Below are 11,800 nucleotides of genomic sequence, written 5' to 3' on the forward strand. Positions count from 1 at the left end.
GTTGTGTTTTCAAGAGGTTCAGATTTCAGTCAAAAAACTTTTGGGCAAAATACTCCAAAAAGCAATGTTTGGCATCATGACCACAATCTAGACTAAACCTAGGAAATTGTAAAGAAATATATTCCTCAAAATACATGTAATTGGAATCTATGCAGCTGTTACCCCAGTGAAATATGCCTGTTTCTGTGCATCTTACAAGACTTTTTTTTTTTTTTCTGTTTCTAAACTCTAAGTAAGTACTTACAGATATTTCTGAGGCTGCACATTCATAAACTCAAAAAACCCTGAAAAGCAAGGTATTTGCTATCAAAAGAAAAATTGAAAGCTCTGCTGGTGAAAATCAGAGGCAGAGAGAAAGAGATAGGCAGAATGAGAAAAAATTCAGCAAAAAACACATACTTTCAGAGAAAAACATTGTTACTATAATCATACATGCACACAGACATAGGGGAAGGCTCTACTTACAAACACACACACAAGAAAAAGGGATTTATTAAGTATCACAAACAATATAATCCACTGTTTACTACAAGAACAGTAAATAAATGCTACAAACCAAACCACAGCATGTTTTAGTGCAGTTTTTTCTGTGCTAGCAGCTCAGGGCTACACTTCTAAAAATATATTAGAAATAAACCACAAAAAGCTCTACTTAAACTAAGCAAAGCTTTGTAAATATGAATTAATCAACTATGAATAACAAGAAAGACTGCCTAAGATCTCTACACACCCTGCTCACGGGAAACAAAGACTTGTTAAAGTTACCTTTTCCCTCCATTCCCCTTAATACTACATTAATTACTTTGGCTGCAGAGACACATGAGGGAATTTACACTGAAACCAGCTGAGTCAGAAACAGCTTTAACAGGGAACAAAACAGCTCTCTGGCTTCAGGTGTGTGTATTTAATGGCTTTCCACGGTAAAGGTGGTCTGTGTTAGTGGGGGTTGAGGGTGGGGGTCACTCAGCTGGGTGATCATCACTGTTTAGTGTAGTGTTTTGGGGAGATTAGGCTGCTCTGGCTCTTTCTGTGATAAAGCCGTATGATACAGATAAGTTGTTTTCTACAGCGGGACATGGGGAGGGAAGCAGTATGATGTCAGCATCCCTGGCTGCAGCCCATGTGTTAATAATTCTGGTGTGTCGTGGGCAGACTAGTTATTCTGCTAGGATGCACCAGAGGGTAGCATTGCCTTTTGTTGGAGAGTGTTTGTAGGCACCAGTGTAGTCTGTTTTTCCTAGGTTTGTGAGGCTTGTTGAGGTAGGGTAGGCTGGATCCTAGGGTTTTGTAGTGGTCTGTTCTTACACGTGAAAAGTTCTCTACTTTGTGAAGTGCAGCCCATTGATAAGGGGGGTTTTGATTTCTGTTTTTACTGATCCTTTGGTTTTCAGGGCTTAGCTTTATTTTCTCTCGTAGGGTAGGTATGGGATGAAGGTGAGCTTTATAAACTCATCTTGTTTTAAAGCTTACAGCTCTGTTTTATTTATATGTTACTAAGCTTAATGTGCTGAGGTAGGGCTTCAGTGAAGAAACAGATTTCATTGGGGAGGAGTGCTTCTAGCTGTATGGAAAGGGGGGAGCGGGAAGAAGTTAAAAATGTTGATCTCTTAGAAGCTTACTAGATGAAATGGTTAAAAGCAATAGCAGTGCAACTTCTGAATGCTGGCAATGATGTGTGTGGTGTGTGTAACAGGTTCTATGAAGCTTCGTGGTTGCATCAAAGGGGCAAGGTAGCCTTTGGTGGGGAGTGCTGGTGGGGGAGAGTTACTGCACTGCTGGAAAGACAGACAGGTAGTGTCTCTAGACAGTGCTAAAGTCTGCCTTCATTGTCCCAGGCTTTCCAGGGCCAGAAACATTTGGCATACCTGTGTTGGGTGGTGAGGGAGAGAGGGCCTTAGAATTGGGAGCTTTCTTGGCTTGTCTTTCCAGGCCTAATGTGTCCTTCTTTTGCAGCTATGGACCAGGCTGAGGAAGGAATCTGAACCTGCCTTGATAGCTGTAGGCCTCATAGTTTCACTGTGCTACCTGTCTGGCTGCTGCTCAAGCTACCTTGACCTACAAAATCATTTCCAGTCTGTTGCTAAACACAATCAGTAACTGTTCTTTGATTGCTTAAATATTTTCCTGTCCTCCATCTAGACAAACTCTGTCTCTTTGGCACCATTTACAACTCAGAAGTTAGGCAGCAGAAAAAAGATTTTTCCTTGTTTGCAAAATAAGAAGAAAATAACAATTCCCTGCTTGAGGGGCATGGGGACCTTGTTGTCCTTGCTTCAGCCTGGACTGAGTTTTTATGGGCAGGGTAGAAACCCCTGCACAGCAAGCCGTGTAATATTGACAGACCTTTCAGTGTAGCAGCTTTAATATCTCTGTTCTGACAGCAGCAACACCATGCATCTCAGGGGATGGGATCAGAAGCAGACGGACACTTGTGGCTGTTGGCAGGCTTGTGTATACTTCACAGAAGCCTTTTTCTTGCTAAGGAAGTGGAGACCTTTTATTGTCTCTTGGTGGGGATGGGGCAGGATTTCAACATGAACAAGGCAAACACTTTCCAGTCCTGCCAAAGCTACTGTTTTGTTTTGAGACTCTGGTTGCTTGCAGCAAGTACTGCTTCTCAGGGCTATGGGAGAGTGACAGTGTCCTGCTTCAGAGGTAGCTGCATAATTTTTCTACCCACAGCAGAACTTGGGATCCTTCTGAGAGTAGCTTTCTGTAAGGTAGGCCAGAGCTTAATCCAAGTGTTGGCCACCTGTTTTCCCATGTAGTTTAATGGGATGCAATGGCCTTCACCTGAAGTGATGCTGGAGTCTGGAAATAGAGTGGATCTCAAGGTCACTCAGCAACAATAACAAGTAGCTCAGGGGCCAAGTCCCACAGAGCTCAGCTTTGGGTAGGGGCAAAAGCCCAAGGTAACTCTTGTGAGATGAAGGAAACAGGACCTGACTTTCCCCTTAAGAAGTTCTGGAGAATTGCTTTGGGAAGGTAAGGGCTACAGTATGCCATGCTGAAGTTCTGTGTTTTTCCATGTGGGAGGCTAAGGAGCAACCATGTTGGGAACAAGCAGAATCCTGGCAGAGAGGTAGCTTTGACTCTGGAGGTCCCGTCACAATCTGTTTTGTACTGTATGTCTCTATGACATTGTCTTTCTCTGCCCTTCTGGTTTCCAGCAGTGTTGGGGTACCATTGCTGCAGTTTTGGTGGTAGGGAAGCAGAGCCCCTAACAGACCATGCTCAAGTAAGCTCACGCTGACTTCTGCAGGGTTCGGTTGTCTGGAGTTTGCCAGATGAGGCAGGGGGAGATATGCAGAGCCAGCATGGTGCCTGTTTGCCCCAGCTGAACTCAGTGTCAGTGGTGAATCCTGCTGGAGGATGGGGCTCTGCTACCTGGCTCTGTATGGAAAATGAAACCTTTCTCTCTAGCTGGCAATTCAGATCCCTCCTTGCTGGAAGCTGGGGAATTTGCTTGAATTCCGCTGACTCGGAAACTTGGTACAGTATCTAAGGGTGAAAGAGCCATCAGGGAGTGATGGGGTGAACCTTATTCTAGAGATGCCACGGGACTGGTGTCCAGCCACCAATGTCACAGCACTGAGGACCTGCAAATACCTCCCTGTCTTCCCTGTGCCCTCTGCCTGCCACATTTTCTTCTGCAGCCTTCGGTTCTTCCTTATCGTAAATCCTGTAGGATTTAACTTCTAGCTACTGATCCTTTTGACAGTAATGGACCATTAACTAACTAGACATAAAATTGAAAGTGTAAATCCCTCTCCCTTGGGGAATTAGAAAGCAGGTTTAGGATGCAGGCCATGAAATGCAAGAGTTCATTGTAATTGCGAACGAGGCCTGATTAACTCTGCCTGTCCGGCATCCCCAGGTCTGTGCCAGCTGATGAACAAGAAAGCAGAAGCTGAGGCCAGTAGCGCAGAACCATTTTTATCTGCTGGGGAAAGCCTCTTCTGTATTTGAGTTTGTTTATTCCGTTGCCAGGGTCTTCCCTGTAAGACAGTGAGGGGAGTATTTTTTTTTGAGACAGGGTGAGAAGGGTAAACCAGGAGCCTTGCCCATGTCAGAGGTGATGGGGAAAAGCACAAGGGGCCTCTGCCCCAGGGGAATGGCCCACATGCTCCCACTAGGGAGAAGGATGAGATGATGAAGCAGTTCTACAGGTTGGTGAGTACCCAGTCCAGTTCCTGGCACTTTTCCTGGAGTCGCCAGTAATATGGCAAGGCTCTGCCATCTATCTGTGGGAGTGAGTTTGCTGCTGACTCTGTTCTCTAGATCTTGAGATCAGTGCCTACTGATTAAAAAAAATTATTTACCTTCCTCTTGTAGGAATGATTACTTTCAAGGTCTCCTAGGCCCTTAATCCAGCATCTCCCTTTGAAAGAAGTTTTGATTGGATTGCAGTAATCTGTCAGTAGAGCCTGGATGGCTAGGTCAGAAGGGGATGAGTTCAGAGACCTAACAGGGCTCTGCTCGTGAATGGAGTGGTTCTGAACTTCTCATGAGTAACGAGGAGCATCTGGGCTTTGGGAGGAGCAATGCTGGCAGGGGACTGGCAAGGTGCTGGATGGCCGTGTCACCTGTCCTCACACTACCTCTGAGGTTCCTCTGAGCCTGTGTGGACTCCAGGGGTGGTGCTAGTGGCAGGCAGGGCTGGGTGCCATCTGCATCACGGTGTGATCCCTGCTGGGAAGTGAACTGCCTGGCGCCTGCTGGCTAGTGGCCCCTGCACACCTCAGTCAGCCTCACCACGTGTGTATGCTCCGGCATTTCCCTCCTTTCCTTGCACCCATGGCCATGTTCCTGCAGCCGAGCTGCGTGCTGGTGCCTGTGCCATTTATCATGCCAGCAGCGCAAGAGAAACTGGAAAAAGTGTCTGGAATTTATCACCCGTGGCAGGAGCTTTTGTCTGTAATAAAAAATATTTTCCCGCTCCTCTCTTCTAGTGCTTTCCCCCTTCCCTTCTCTCATTATTATTATTATTATTAAGAAGCTTAATGCCATATGTCTTGCTGTTTCATAAATAACCCCTGTAATCAAACAGCACTGGGTAAATGGGCAGTCCAGCTTGTGCAATTTGTTTGACAAAATGAATCCAGAAGAATATGAGTCTGTGGAGGAAAGACAAATAGAGCAGCTTGGATGAATGTGTTAACCTAGAGAAAAACAGCTTGGCAGAGTGGTTGATGCTATATTTATCCATGCAAATGGAGTTCGGGGCTAATTTATTAAAAATAGAGTGCAGAGCTTGCCAAAATGATCAGGGTCTCCTGGGAGGGATAGCAAGAACACAGCCCTGCTGGGGTCACGGAGGGGAGCTGGGCTCTGGCTTGGCCAGGGGGTGTTCGGTCTCTGCGCTGGGGGGAGGCAGGCAGTGCGGAGAGGCCGAGGGGACTCCATCCGCAGCTGATGGACACACGGGCTGCAGGGGCAGGGCAGTGTTCACATTCCTTGTGTGTGGTGGCCATGCCAGTAACCCTGGCCTGCCGCACAGAGCGGTCAGTCTAGCAAAAAAGATCAGCAAGTGCTCGTTGACTCTTTGATCTTCTGGGCTTTTTCACGCCTTTCCTCTGAGTCTCTCAAAGTGTCCAGTAGACTTTCATTCAGCATTAGTCTTTCCCTGGCCTTACTGGTGCATTTTAATTGCTTGTGGGGAAACCAGGAGTCCTGACTCCCTGGTTTGGGACTGAGCAGGTTGGAGCTGGCTACTGGCAAAAGTGTTCCAGTCAGAATACCCCTGGATCCAGCTGGGAGACCCCAGCCAACCATGGCTCCTTGCCATTTGCTGAGACATGGGTTGTGGCAGGGCATGGGATGATGTTGCCTGGCTGGAGGACAGGCAGGAGAGGAGCCAAATTCAAGTCCCTCTGGGCTGGGAAAACATCTGAGCTGTATGGAAGCTCAAGAGGAACCTCAGTCTCTGTAGCTGCCATGCTGCTGAGCTCCGTGCTGGGCCTGGTAAGCTTTATTTGGCTGTTCCCTGCTAGAGCAAAATGCTAGGACCAGAAAGGGCATGCAGGCAAGCAGACCAGACTGAGCTATGACCACCAACCCTGCAGCATGCTCAGAGTGCGACAGGAGGAGGGCACGTGGGAGGCTTAGCCCTTGAGCATCCTTGGAGGCAGCAGGTATGTGGAGACATTTTGCTTGTTTTTTTGATGGTTTTTGGTTTGTTTTGTTTTTCCCAGAGCTTGCTGTGCTCTCTTCTTCTGTCTGCCACATGGGAAATGTGAGCAGGCACTGAGCTTTTCTTTGCCTTTTGGGGACACAGGGTGTTTTTTTCCCCCTCTGAGGTTAAGGAGGGCCTGCCTGAAACAGGCTTAAGTTGCAGGTGAGGCTGGTTCAGCTGCAGACTCCCTGAGCCTGCTGACAGAAACATCCAGCTGCCACTTGCTGGAACTAGGAGCATCTTGGACAACCTCCTGCCTGCTTTCCCAGGCAGGCATTTAGTATTCCCTGGGCAGGATGAGCCCCAGGGCTTGCCCTAGGTTACCTGCATGCTGGAGTGAGCTTGGGAGAGCCCTTTAGAAGAAGGTATATTTGCTTAAAGATGTCTCTGCGGTCTAGGCACATGCACATGTGTGCATGTGAGGTGCCAGGAAGAGGGCTGGGCCTGGAGCATCACCTAATTGTGAGTGCCCCTGGGCTGGTGGTTCTGGCAGCCAGCCACTGTCAGATCACAGGGAGATCCCACAAGGCTACTGACTGGAGGCCCAGGAGAGCCAGCTCCCAGCTGGGTGAGACCTTGATTAAAATCACAGAAGGTGTGGGATAGCTAGGACTTGAAGCTGCAGCCCTTTACACTGGCTCTGTCTGACCCTGGGCTGTGTTCCTTTTATTAAAGGTGAACTTTGTCTTTCTCCTCTGGGCAAGGTCCATACCCTGATGCTGCTCACCTTCTGCTAACCTCAGCTAGGCGGGGCTCTCCTAAAGCTCTCCACAGCACCTGGTGTGCTGCAAGGCCAAGCCTGTGGGTCAGACTCACCACAGGTGCTGCTGCAACACAGTACAGGTGATGGCATTTCTCTGTACCCTAGCTGTAAGTGCCTTGTTTCCCTCCAGATTCAATGCACAGGGAGTGCTGAGCACGCAACAGTGAGAGTCTTGTCTTTCTGAGAATTCCTCCAGTGCTTTTACACGAGGAGCCGGGCAGCGTGCGTGTGTAGCAGCAGCCATTTATGTGCCTGGGTTTGTTGGGAGGAGATCTGCGCCTTCCTGAACGTTTCTCTGCAACTGAACTGCTGCTGCCTGTACCCCACTGCAAGATACGAGTGAGCTGCTTGGGGCAGGAAAAGCTGAGGTATGCCTTTGGTCACTTGTAAGGTTGTGGCTCCTCACCGATGCTCTCTGCAGTCTGTTCCATGTGAAATCCGCTCCAGAAGGTTGTGGGAGCCTGCCTTAGCCTGGGAAGTGCTGCAACCTAGAGGAGAAATCCCTTTATACTGCAGCAGGGCCCTGCCTCTTCTTCACCATCAGGCGGCAATATATGCTCCGGTGACTGCAGGCTTGGGATGCGCCCGGAGCAGAGATGAAGGGGAGCATTTTTCATTGATGAGAATCATCTCGGCTACTGCTCCCTGCATCTCACCTTTTACAGAGTTGCCCCTTGGCCATGTCAGCTCAAGAGCTGAATTTTTAATCAAAGCAATGATTGTGCTTTTTGGTAAAGGGTGTGTGTGTAGAGGGGGATGTTTTCCTACCTCCTCGCCCTCCTTCCTGCCCTCAGAGCCCCTGAACTGTCTTTGCTCTGACTTTGCAAACATGATGCTGTCTCGCAAGCTCGAAGGGAAGCCGGCGGGATGACCTGCGTGCTGGGATGCTGGGTGGAAAAGGCAGAGGCTGTTGCTCCTGCAGTCCTTCGCTGGGCCTGAGCTGTGTGCCAGAGGTGGGGGGGCAGGCAACGCTGCAGTGCAGGCGGCTCAGTTGGCACATCCACTGGGAGGGATGCGGGCGCGTTAGTAAAGGAAACACCTTTCTCTTGTTTGCTTCCCTCCCCCCTACTCCAAGTGGCAACGCAGCCCCCACCCCCCTGTCCTTCTCCCCATTCCTGGTGAGTATTCTTTTTTAAGTGGCAAGCTGAATATTTTAAACAAACACTGCTTAAAATCTATAATTTATGGACAAAGCTTCAGAAGAGGAGATCAGTTGTCTCTTGGTGCTGGGAGTGGTTCTCCATCTACAGCAGCCCCCACCGCTCTGTTTCCTGTCAGCGGGCACGGCATAAGGGATTAGCCTTGGGCAGGGCAGACACGGAGCAGCACCCAGAAAATTCCCAGCTCTGAATAAAGAGAAACTGGATTGCCTTCTCTTGCAGGCAGGAGCAGCTCTGAGCCTGCCCACAGGAGAGAGCCCTGTCTTGCCAGCTCACCTGGGAGCAGCTGGCTGGGACCCAGGGTTTGGCTCAGAGCTGGGCTATTTCAGCTGCTCTTGGAGTGCAGGGTTAGGAATCCACAGCCTTTGCTCAGCCCCTCTTGGTGCAACGTGTTGGCTCCTGCTTGGGGTGATACAGCAGCTTTGTAGCACCTCTGTCTTCTCGTGCCAGCCCCTTTTAGTGTTTGGTGCAGGACCCAAGCCGCATCTCCCACCTCCCCCTTTACTTGGCAGTTGTTTCAGCTGCTGCCATGCTTTCCCATTCCTCTTTCACCTCCTGTGTCCAGAGGGACCCCCTGACTTTGGTCCTGGGGAGTGTGGCTCAGTGAAAGGAAGGAGGCAAGTGAAGAGGAAATGATGGCAGTTTTTCAGGGTCACTGCAGAGACAGTGGTCCGAGAAGGATCTAAGCTGTGAAGGCTTGGAGTAAAAACCTGAGGGAGCCAGAGCATAGGGGTGATTTGAGCTCACAGTGGCTGGGCTCTCAAAGCTGACAGGCTGAATGGGGAGCTGAACCATGACCTGAACTTGAGGTTCAAGGCACTTCTGAACAGTGGGAGACCCCAGGTCACTGGGAGAAGCCCCTGCATCTGCTTTCTTCTCCCTTCTGTGCTCCTGCATGTTCCCCAATGAGCTGCATGTGGGAGTATTCTAGGCTTGTTCGTTAATGGGAGTGGAGAGAATTTTGCCTCGATTAATTAATTTGCTGCTCTTCCCCATTTTCAGGACCATCTTTTATTCATGGCCAAGTGGCGCAGACACCACTGCTTGCTGCCTTCTCAGGATGCTGGCATTAATATTTCATCCCGGAGCCTGCTGATGCTGAAAAGAGCTCATGTCCCGCGTACCTGCCTCTCCCGGCTGATCCCCTGCCCCAGCCCAGTTCACATTCCCCCCTTCCAGCCCCAGACTGGGCCTCCTGGCCTCTTCACCACCTGTACAGCCTCTCCCCAGCTCATATTCCCTGGAAATTAAATGTGGCACACTTAGGGCTGAGGCTTGCGGCTCACTTGCTTTGTCTTCTGTGACACTGGGTAATCAGCCCTGTGCAGAGAGTGCCATGATTACTGTGGGAATAACAGGTTCTGGGAGCAACTTGTTTTGAAATAAAGCAGTAGGGAAGGGGAGTGACCTGTATTCTTCTGTCCTTCTTCCCCCTCCCAGGAAAGCAGGACCTATATTTTGGTTGCCAGAGCAGCAGTTCAGTGCTGTGGCTGCAACCTGGGAGGAAAGGCTGCTGAAGAAAACCCTGGTTGTACCTGTCAGAGGAGCAGCAGAAATGATGAAAAGAAGCCCTCCTCCCAACTCTTCACCCCTCTCCTGGCTCCTGCACACGCACTCTTAGGCGTTACTTATCTCTGTAGAGCTCCAAGGCCAGGAGCAGCCTTTGCCTGCAGCTTCTGCGGCCCCAGCAAGGTGCTCTGTCTGAACAAGGGCAGGCCACAGTGCAGACGTTTGGAGTGGCACTTCATTTACTGAATGGCAGCTCCATAATCCTCTTCAAATAAAAAGAGTGTGAAGTTTCTGTGCTTGGAGCTGGTGGAAACCTTTGCATTCAGGCAGGTGGCACAAAGGAATATCTCCTTGCTGGCTGTAGTAGTTCCTGGGTTTTGTTTGGGCTTTATAATTTTTTTTCTTCTTCACTGGGAGTTCTAAGGATTTTTCAGAGGGCCTGATACCACATTCCCAGTTGCCTTTATGTCAAAGTGAACCTGTGGGTCGGGGAGGATGTGGTTTTCCTCCTCTCTCACCTTGGAGAGGAGAGCAGGGTGGCAAAAAGGGGACTCTAGGAATGCCTACACTGCCTTTGCTCAGACAGAGGCTCAGGTAGGAGGCTGGTATGGAGCTGTTAAAGTTGAAGAGTTGATCCTGTTCCTACCAGCAAGCTACCTTTGCACTGGGGCTAGTGGATTAGACACATTCTCCCTGACGGAAGCACTTGTTCTGGCAGGGAAATGTTCTGCAGGTCTTGTGGGATGCGAGGAGAGGCCTTGAAGGCGTGATCTGTGCCTCCATCTTCACCCCAGTTCTCCTCAGAGCCAATTCCTGGTACATCATCCGTCTCTTGAAAGAGAAAGACAGCACAGTATCTCATGAACTGTATGACCTGAACCCTCTGTCTCAGAGTAAATAGGCCCTGTCTGCCCTGCAGCAGAGCCAAGTGCTTTAGGAGTCACCAAACCAAAGCACCATCTTGAAAAAGGTCCTATAATTGAGGTGAGAAAATGTGTGTCTGCTCTGAACCGTGGTGCTTTTGGAAAGACCAGATGTGACTACTGGAGAGTCAGTTCCCACATTTGCCTTATGGCCCTAGGAACCTGGGATGAGGCACAGACAGAGAGGGGAGTAGGGAGCAACTGTTCTGCAAAGGGTGGATTGCATAGGAGAGCAAGTGCACGTGAGTGCGCATTCGTACATGTGTAGTGGGGACATCTCCAATTACGGGAATGTGACTGCAGGTTGCAGGATGTGGAGGCTGTGAGTGGCAGAATCTCCACAGCCTCATTAAACTCTCATGTCCAAATTAAATGTCAGATTTGCATATCGGTTCTGTGTTTTCAGGCCCATTATGCAGCAGCCGGGGGGAAGTGCATGGGCGGGGGAGCTGTGGGAATCCAACAGGGAACGCGAGTCCTGATGTGTGCTTGGTCACAAGGACGCACCATGGAAAATGCCCAGCAGCCTGGAGGAGGAGCTGGCGACAGAAGCGTGTGTAAGGCAGTGGTGGGCTGGGGGTTGTGCTTTGAAGGGAGGAGCAGCCTGTACTCCTCACTGGTGCCTTTCAAAGCAATTTACCAAGAGGGGCATGGGCCCAGACCCAATTTATCCATTGATGCTTCATTTTATAGTTGGGGAAACTGAGGCATGGGGAAAGGAGGTGACAAATCCACCTAGCTAAGCCTTTCTGGGCATAAGGCACAGGGCACAGCACATGTCTGCCAGTTGTGCTGGTAGGAGCAAATTGCAGGGTGCACAGCACTTCTGAAAACCAGTGTTTCCAGTTGAAGACCATCTCAATCCAGCCTGGTCCCGTCCTTGAAGAATCTGAGGTTCAGTGAGCCCAAGCCACTCCTTCCTTCCTCTCCTGTGGGTTTTTCCCTATGCCCTTGATTTCAGGAGTCAAAGAAAGAGCACTGCACTGCCTGGGCTCTGGTTGTAGACCTTCATCTCCAGGAAGCCCTTTACAATTTCCCCCTGGCAGGATTCCAGTAGAGATCTTGGTTTAATCCTTATTTAATTACCTATAAAGACAGACAAGCCTCTACCTTTCCCCTTGGGAAGCCCAGGCAGCGGGTAGCTTCAGGAATTGATACAAAGCCAGAGTGCAGCCTGGGTTGGGGAGCCCTTGAAGTCCACAGGAATTTCCATTGTGGCTGGTGACAGATAAATGTGTCAGGGGACTGGACTAAGCAGCACTCAGTGATA

The sequence above is a fragment of the Eurypyga helias genome, unplaced genomic scaffold (genome assembly GCF_000690775.1).
Source record: "Eurypyga helias isolate BGI_N326 unplaced genomic scaffold, ASM69077v1 scaffold4008, whole genome shotgun sequence".
In the NCBI taxonomy this organism is placed as follows: Eukaryota; Metazoa; Chordata; class Aves; order Eurypygiformes; family Eurypygidae; genus Eurypyga; species Eurypyga helias.